The sequence below is a fragment of the Elephantulus edwardii genome, unplaced genomic scaffold, assembly GCF_000299155.1.
Source record: "Elephantulus edwardii isolate Elephantulus edwardi_28Jun2011 unplaced genomic scaffold, EleEdw1.0 scaffold00203, whole genome shotgun sequence".
Lineage (NCBI taxonomy): Eukaryota > Metazoa > Chordata > Mammalia > Macroscelidea > Macroscelididae > Elephantulus > Elephantulus edwardii.
In genome coordinates this window covers 577,963-587,498 of record NW_006399953.1, presented here as the reverse complement: position 1 = coordinate 587,498, position 9,536 = coordinate 577,963, and the positions used below count along the sequence as shown (strand labels likewise).

The following is a 9,536-nucleotide window of genomic DNA, read 5'->3' as shown; positions in this document are numbered from 1 at the left end:
AATTTGTTACTCTTTTTTCTTCTTCCTTTCCCTTTTTGTTTACTCCAGGAGGGAGGAAGTTAGTGAATAAGCACCATGTGTATGTTTAACCTTCCCAAGGATGGTCAGTATTCCTAGAGGTGGGAATTATGGCCTACACTACCTTTGTCCCTACAACACCTAAGCCAATCCTAGCCTTTTCCATGGGTGACTGGGTTGCTTGATTAGACAACAGTGTTTACTGTTAATGCTGGGAAAGACAGGGAGTCCCTTGAGACTCATAATGGACTTATCTGAGGGTCATAAGGGAGCTGAGTTTAGATAGAGAGCTGACTGGATCCTGTGGGGGTAGAGGATCTGTCTGCCCCTCCTGTGGTGGTGGAGCAATTTATAACCACAGGCAGGGAGGTGAGCTCATTTAGTAACATTTTTCGCTTTGGCTGCTCAGATTTATCTAAGGTTCTCAGCCTGACATTTTCAAGGGCCCTGCTGTGTTTCTCTTTAGGGAAAATTAATAATGCCAATCAGGAGTTTGGAGGCCTGTTTACATGTAAGGTAAGTTCCAGCTCTTGCTTAATTCTAGAAAAAAGTGAAGAAGGAAGTTCAGGGCTGGTCAGATCAATAAAGATGAGGGTTTGGCACATTGCAAGCACACTTGTGTGTGGCCAGCAGGCCCTGGTGATGGGGTGGTATTGATGAATTCAGGATTGTTCAAACATATTATATCCTTGTAAAGCTGACATCAGTTGCCTCCAACCTTCAAAATTGGTTGTTTGCCCTAGAACTCTGGTTTTCTTTCTTTAGGCATGGAAAGTACTTTAAAATGTTTGTTGACCAGAAAAGAAAATGCATCTGTCCTGGGTTAGTGTTCACCTCTTTGAAACTGTTTTTCTCAGTTGTATGTAATTCTTTTCTGGATTAACACTTATCTCTTTGAAAACGGTTTTTACAGTTATATATCATTGAATCAGCATTTATCTCTTTGAAGATGTTTTTCTCAGTTACATGTAATTGCATTGGCATTAATCTCTTCGAAGATGTTTTTCTCATATAATCTCTTCGAAGATGTTTTTCTCAAAACGTATGTAATTGAATTAGTATTTATCTCTTTGAAGGTATCTTTCTCAGCCATATGTAAACTAGATCACAAACTGTTTATTAGGAACTGTAACCCCTAACTCAAGTATAGAAATTAATGACCACTCTTATTCAGGGAGGTAGGTTTTTTTGTTTGTTTGTTTGTTTAGCTGTTGCAAAAAGCTTTATTGTTTCATTTGGCCCAAGGCTTGGGTGAAGGGCTTCTGGGTGGATAAGATTCTACATCAAGGTGGGACAGAGAAGCTTGCTGCTGTTGGCAGGGGGACGCAGAGGTTTCCCCCTGCAGGTCCCCGCAGGCCCCTAATCGTGCTTGAGGGTGAGACGCTCAAAGAGATACTCGCCCAGCCCAGCCTGGGGGCTTCTAATGTTGGTCAGATGGTCACCCATCTTCTTCAGCAGTTTCACTTCCTCGTCCAGGAAGTGGTTCTCCAGAAAGCCATAGAGATGGGGGTCAGTGTGGGCGGAACCCACAGCGTGCAGATCCAGAAGGGCCTGGTTTAGGTTCTTCTCCAAGGCCAGCGCTGCCTGCATAGAGTCCAGGGTTTTACCCCACTCATCCTGGGATGGCGTCTAGGTATCTTGGAAGAGGACTAGGCCACCGCGCTGGTTTTGCAGCTTCAAGAGCCGCTGGGCACCCTCGCACTTCTTCACCAACTCGCGGAAAAAGTGCCCCATGCCTTCCAAGGCGGTCAAAATAAAAACCCAGAGAGAGGTAGGTATAAGAGGCCCACAGGTGCAGGAATAATTTTGATGGATCTGAGAGCTCATAGTTGGTTGAAGTTTTGGGGCTAACAAAAAAAAAATGTCTTAGCTGGTCCCGAAAATAGGAGATGGTTGAGATGGTCCCGAGGTTACGCCTGGAGGTGAAGTTGGAGGGAGGCTGGAAGGCTGGAAGTCACCGGGTCTATTCAGTCCAAGCACTGTTGAAGCAAGAGACAGATCCACGGGACCGCTGGGGAACTTGGGGAGGTAGTTTTGAGAAGCTTCTCTCTGTCCTCCTAGATCTTCAATAAAGTGCTTTTGATATTACAATCCATCTGTCTTGTTGGTAATGGACTATGTAAAGAATCCCTTGTGTTCAGTAACACTGGGCGTGTCTACCGGTTTTCTGATTTGGTTTCACGCTTTTTCTAGGTTTCTGAGCCTGGATGATAAACAGGTGGTCTTGACCTTGACCAACAAAAATGTTATTTCTGGCAAAAAGAAACAAAGCTCACGCTAACCAATTGTCTTTAAGCTATTTTAAACTCATGAATGTGTTTTAATATTATCTTTTTCTTCAGTCTTTGAAACAAGATTTTCTCTACATTTTGCTCACTCCCTAGTGGCACAGCGAATGGAGCGGTTTTGCAAATGGGTTTAACATGGACACTGCCTAAAGAACAGGAAGAAACATTTTATTCTCACACCTTTTCTTTGTCTGGGACCCAACTTCACCCCTCACCAAACTATTGTATGCAAATTGGCAACACAATTAAAATTTTAAACTAAGGTATAATTTATATATAGTAAAACCAATCATTTTTAAAATATTTTAAGAAAACAGGAGGAATAAGCTCATACGTACTGAAATTTATCCTATGAAATACCATTGTTTTAGCATCTCAAACTTCACTTTTTCCTTAAGAATTTATGTGCATCAACTAGTAATTTTTATGACAAATTAAATGTTGTTGTTGTTGTTAATGTGCCGTCGAGTCGCCTGCGACTCATAGCGACCCTATGTACAACAGTCCTAAACTCCGCTCTGTCCTGTGCCAATCGCACTGTCTCTGACACTCCCATCCCAATTATCCCAGTCACTGAATCAATCCACCTCATAGAGGGCCTTCCTCTCCTGCGCTGTCCCTCCACCCTCCCAAGCGTGATGTCCCTCTCTAAGGACCGGTCTCTCCTCACAACATGTCCAAAGTATGTTAGACGGAGCCTCAGAATCCTTGCCTCCAAGGAGCTACCCGGTTTAACCCTTTCCAGGACAAATCTGTTTGTTTTCCTAGCAGTCCATGGTATTCTCAATACTCTTCTCCAGCACCACAGCTCAAAGGCATCAATTCTCCTATTCTCCTTGGTCATTGTCCAACTCTCTGATGCATAACAAGTGATTGCGAATTAAATATATACTAAATTATTGCTTTACATAAACAAAAAAATTTAAAAACTAGTGTATAGCCCCCTATTGGTACACACTAGCAGTTTAGTCTAAAGTGTTTAATTAAGTATTTTATATGCATTCAGAATACACATAACTGTTTAAAAATTCTTATATTGCAAGTGGTTGCGCTCTCACCTTTGAGTAGCTGGTTATGTTTAGTAACCATTTAAAGCAACTTTTAATTATGCACTGTCAATCAAAATCATGGCACAGTGGGCTGTGCTTTGTCCTAAGGATGACAGCAGTCTTTAATTACACCTGCTTTGTTTCTAATTCCATTTCTAAAGTATGTTCTCATCTGGAATGACAAGATGTGGTAAAAGAAAATTCTTACATTTCACATTTTACCTATAATCTAAGCTACACAAGACACAATGGTAATCAGACTATATTATTTCAATCCTAAACCTAAACGTAGAGGAAGATTGGGCTCCTGATGTAAAGAATTAATCATGAGCTCTTTTGATATTCATGGCAGGAAGAGATCATTTTGCTGCACAGTGACAACCTTTTAAAGAAGCCCAGCTTCTGGCTGTGAAGCTCATTCCCAGGCTATTTTTTTTTAACAAGCCCAAAAGCTGCTTTAATCTTTAAACATGAAGCATCATGCTTACAGTATCAAAGGTAGGCAAGTTCTCCTACTGCTGTTCAAACACAGATAATAATAAGAAACTGGTTGCTAATGTCAGGCAGATGTCAGTCCTGGGATCGCTTTTCGTTTGATTGAGGCATTTTGTTCTCAGAATCACCTTGTTCTATTCAGCCCAATTTCCTGCAGCCCCTGCTAGTGAGTGAGGAGTGCACTTGATACTTTCTGAAGGCTTCTTACCACAAGTTAGTTCCCCTTCACAAAGAGGCGTTATCTAGTACCCAAATCCCTGGTTGCCCAGGCATAAACAAGCAGTCCTTCCAGAGGAAGCTTGATACTAATTTTTCCAGCTCCATCACAGATGCAGATATCTGAGTCCTACTGGTGGGGGATGACGGTATCCCCGGGTTGAGAGCCCTTGTAACCATTTTTTCTCTCTACCCCAAATAGCTAACAAGATACTAGGTTTTGTGGAGATTTTAATACTATTCAGTTATACAAATTAGGAAGATAACTTCTGAAAAATTCCTTACTAAAACAGTTGTTGTATTACTAAAACAGTTGTTGTATATCATTAAGTTGAAACTGACTCATAGCTGATCCATCAGTAGATTTTCAGAGGCAGTAAATTACACAAGAGGAGATTGCCCGCCCTTCTCCCACTGAGCAGCTGGTGACTTCAACCCATTTGGCTTTGGGTTGGCAACACAGCTCCACTAAGCCATCAGAGCTCACTATTGAAAACAGAAGTAAGTTAAAAATAGAAAAATAATTCCAAAAGTGAGTTTCATTAGAGAAAGGAAAAGTCAAGAGGCCAATTAATACATGCCTCTGCAAATCATTAGCTATTAACATTTTTATACACAAAGCACACAAGATTCAAGAGAGGGTCCTATGTACGGGTTGAAGTGTAATCTAAAGTTGGGGAACTAAAAAACCATCTACCATGAATTTCATATTCACACTATACACACACACACGTAACTAAGCCACACTACTTACTCCTAAAAATCAACTTCATGCTATTTTTTGGAGTATGGCCTGGAACACAGATACCCTATTCAGCTCCCAAATTTCCAAACTTACTGGATCATGGGTCTTCCTCACTGCCACCTATGATCATGCCACTTCAGTCTATATTCGTTTCTAGGGCTGCTATAACAAGTTCCTATAAATATAGTGGCTTAAGATAACAGATACATACTTACACAGGTTACAAGGCCAAAATCAGCATCACTGGGCTGAAATCAAGGAGTCAGTGGATCTACACTTCCTTCAGAGACTATAAAGGAGAACCTGTCTCTTGCACCTTCAAGTTTCTGGTGACCACTGCATTCCTAAGGTTGTAGCTCAGAGTTCCCAAGTGTGCTTTTTATCACACTGCTTCCTGCCTCAAGTCTCTCTCTGCCTCTCTCTTTTAACAACACGTAAGTTACATTAAGAGCCTACATGGATAATCTAGGGCAATCTCCTTATCTCAAAGTCACACACACACATGAAGAAAAACTTAAACACAACAGAAGATCAAAGATTGCAGATTTAAAGATAGATCATACCTTAACATCAAGAAAACAAAAATTGTCACCTCTTGACATCATGATAGATGAAGAACAGAGTGAAGTTGTCAATGACTTCATCTTAGTTGGATCCATAATCAACATCCATGGTAACAGCAGTCAAGGAAATCAAAAGACATGCCACACTGGGAAAATCTGTAAAGATCTGTCTAAATTTTGAAAGACATGGATGTCAGTTTGAAAACTAAGGTGTGCCAGACCCAAGTCATAGTATTTTCAATTGCTTCTTATGCATCTGAAAGTTGGACAATGAATAAAGATGGCAGAAGATTTTACACTGACGAGTTGTGGCGTTGGATAAGATGACTGAATATCCCATGGCAAAAGAACAAAAAAATATGACTTGGATGAAGTACAACCAGAATGTTCCTTAAAGGAAAGGACAGTGAAACTTCATCTCACATATTTTAGCATCATGTTGTCAGGAAGGATCAGTCCTTGGGGAAAAATACTATGCTGAGAAAGGTGGTGGATCAGAGAAAGAGAGAAAGACTCTCAACAAGATGGACTGGCACAGTGACTGTAACAATGGGCTCAAGCATGTTGGAGCTTGTGAGGATGGCACAGGAGAGGGCACGGTTCAGATCTGTTGTTCATAGAGCATTAGGAGTCATAGTTTCCTTAAAGGTCTATCCCAATATACATACACACACACACGATAACATTCGCAGGTATCAAGGATTAAGGCATAGACATCTTTTTTTTAATTGCCTCTTTTTTTCCCAAATAAAGTTTTATTGGAACTCAGGCTGCTCATTTATATACATAGTGTTGTTGGTTTTTCTTCACTAGTTTATTTACAAAATTCTAATACAAATTTGAGCAAATTCTTTCCATTTCCCTCAACCCCCCCCAACCCATCAAATTGTACAACCCAATGATTAATCCCCTCTTCCCCCTGTACATCTACGTCCCCCTGCTTCCAGCATCTCCAATTCCTCTTGGATCCTTATATTCATTCTACAATAACAGTCTTATTCAATATTTATCCTGTGGGATTGAATTAGTTCACTCAGAATAATGCTCTCCAGTCCCTCCCAAGTTAGGTAATAATTTACAAAGTTATTGCTCCTGCGTGCTGCATAGTATTCTATTGTGTGAATATACCATAATTTCTCAATCCATTTGTTTGTGGTTGGATATTTGGGCTGTTTCCATGTTCTTGCTATGGTGTATAATGCTGATATGAACATTGGCCTACAAATCTCAGTTTGTGCCTCTGTTCTCATATTCTCAGGGTATATTCCAAGTAGTGGAATAGTTGGGTCATATGGAATTTCTATGTTCAGCTGTTTGAGTAAGTGCCAAACTGCCTTTCAGAATGGTTACACCATTTTAAAATCTCACCAACAATATACAAGAATTCATTTCTCACCACATCTTCTCCAACATCTATTACTTGCTGCCCTGTTAAACTTTGCCACTATTACTGGTAACTCATTGTGGTTTTGATTTGCATCTCTCTTATTGCCAGTTATTTGGAACATTTCTTCATGTGTCTGTTTGCCACTCGAATATCTTCCTCTGTGAAAATTCTCTTGTCCATGGATATAGACATCTTTTTTTTTTTTTTTTAAAAAGATATATGAATACTGCTCCTTGAACTTGAGAGGGGAAAAGACATAGATGTCTTTGGCAGTATGATGTAGTCATCGTTCAGCTACCAGACTGGTAAACCAGGTACCAAGGAGTCGACTCATGGAAACTATGCTGTGCTACTTAAGGTTTCTAAGGGCTGGGGTTTTGGAAGTATATCAGCAGTCCTTTCTTCTGAGGCACCCCTGAAGGGATTTAAACCTCTGTGATTAGCAGCCAGGTGTATGCACCACCTGGTGAGTCCTACAATACTATTCAACTCTTCCATGTGACCCTAAAGGACAGAGTAGAACTGCTATGTAGGCTGAAACCTTAATGGAAGCAGATGGTCATATCTTTCTCTTACATAGTACCTGACAAATTGGAATCTTTGACTTTCCAGTTACCACCAGCTCAGTGCCTAACCGTCTTGCCACTAGGGCTCATTCCACACTGTCGCTGATGGCTAAACCTTGCATTCGTCTGTCATCTGAAGGTAGAGGCTGGCTAAGAGAAGCTAGCAGAGCAGTGCATCCCAACTGGAGATACCACCTAGGTTAGACGAGGTTTCCAGGGGCCTCCCTGATATAAACTACCCACTAATAGAATTCTCACTATGCTAGGAAGTTGAGAGTCTCCAGCTTACAGGAATAAATTGCAGAAGACATTTTAAGCTTTTATTAAGCTCTCATTTGAAGGAACCACAAAGATGTACTTGAATTTGACTGGTGTTTGAGTCAAGCAAACAGACCATATAGTTACGAATGAGGGCAATATGTACAACTACAGGTGCCAGGAACTTATATCACATCACTACCTTTGAGGTCACTAATTGGAGGGGAAAATAGTTAATGTGGAAGGAAAGGACTGGAGTGACATTTGAGGGTTTAGATTTGGCCTGTAAGTTTCTAACCTAGGCTCAACCTAAAATCATTCTGACCAAAAGCCCCTGGCTTGTTGGCCTGTGCTAGCCAAACACACTGGATAATTATGCAGTATTGGACTTTGCTTACGGTTGGGTACACACATTTAGCTAATCTAATCAAGAGAAGCAAGTCAGCAATGCAACTCGGAAAAGTCAAAACGCCAGGCCTCAGCTCCAGTGTTGGATTTCATGAATAGTGCATAAGTAATGAGTGATAAATAAAAGCAAGGGACCAAGAAACATTGGTGGTAAACTGGTGAGACACTGAAAGCTTTCCTTATAAACTACAAAGCAACTGGGTTGCTCAGCTTGCAACCTAGCCCCGCCCCCCCCCCCCCCCCCCCCCCCCCCCCCCGAGCTGCTTGCCAGAGTTTACCTTGCACTGATGAATGCATTCGTATATGACAAAATGTCCGGTAATAATGACATTCCTGAGCTGCTAATTGATTGTGAAATACCTTAAGAGCTTTATGACACAAGGAAGGTACAATTAGTTATTATTAGATCATGTAATTCATTACCTTTAAAGGACAAACAAAACCCCAATGGCAAGTGTTTTTACATATCTCTCTTGAGAAAACAGACTTGTCAGACCACTGTGCTCTGCTATTAGCAATGTCATCCTTGCCAGAATAAAAATTTGCATATTTTGTCATAATATGAAGTTTTCTTTTTTTATTTTATTTTATTATTCTTGTGTGCGTGTACCGTCAAATCAGATCTGACTGGTACAGGAGGAGATTGCCCCTCCTTCCCCGGCAAAGCATCTGATGGATTCGAACTGTGTACCTCTGGGATTGTAGTTGCAGCTTCTTGCCACTAGGCCACCAGAGCTCCCCTGAAGTTTTCTTACAAATAGAGTTGAGAGAAGAGAGAGAAGTGTGTTCATTTGGAAAGGATGCTTTATGCAAAATGTTTCTATCTATTAAGCAGTATGCAAATATACATGCTTCTAAAATTTCTTAAATATTAGATAGCTAAATGCAAAAAAGGGATGTCGTGCTTTTTACATTAGAGGCCCGTCAAAGTAACTGCATCTGTAGAGCAGAAGGAGGTTTAAAGTTATAAGAGTACGCAGAAACATTTAAATGGTATTTACTTAATACTCTTTCCTGTATGAATTAATGCAGATACCACCACACTTTGTGTTCCCCAAACATTTTCTCCATAAAATGTCTTGGCACAACTTGGTGAGCACATCCAGGGCAGCATCTGTTAGCTGAAATATGTCAATTGGCATACCGTCTATTCCAGGGGCCTTATTTTTTACTATAGAATTAATATTTTTTTTAAAAAAAAAAAAAAGCTTGTTGAATCTATTATCTCCTTATAATTATACTTAGTGACTACAAGGGCTCCTCTCCAATATATTAACTCTGGCTTGCACATAAGAATGCTCACCATAAAGGAACCATAATCGCCACCCAAGCAGATATGTGCACAGCCATGTAAACATGTGGCTTTGTTCACAATAGCGAAGAGTTATAAACAACCCAGGTGCCCATCAACAAACGAATGGATGGAGAAGCTGAGGTATATTCACACATTGGAATACTATGCTGCATTGAAAAACAAGTAACTCATGAAACACTATGAAAAATGGGTGACCCTGGAGGACATTATGCTGAATGAAATATCTCA

At 40.5% G+C, this 9,536-nt stretch overlaps 1 pseudogene; it reads right to left on the bottom strand.

Moving 5' to 3' along the window:
* Window positions 1–1,377: 1,377 nt before the first annotated feature.
* LOC102866143 lies at window positions 1,378–9,310 on the bottom strand (annotated as a pseudogene).
* Window positions 9,311–9,536: the final 226 nt, after the last annotated feature.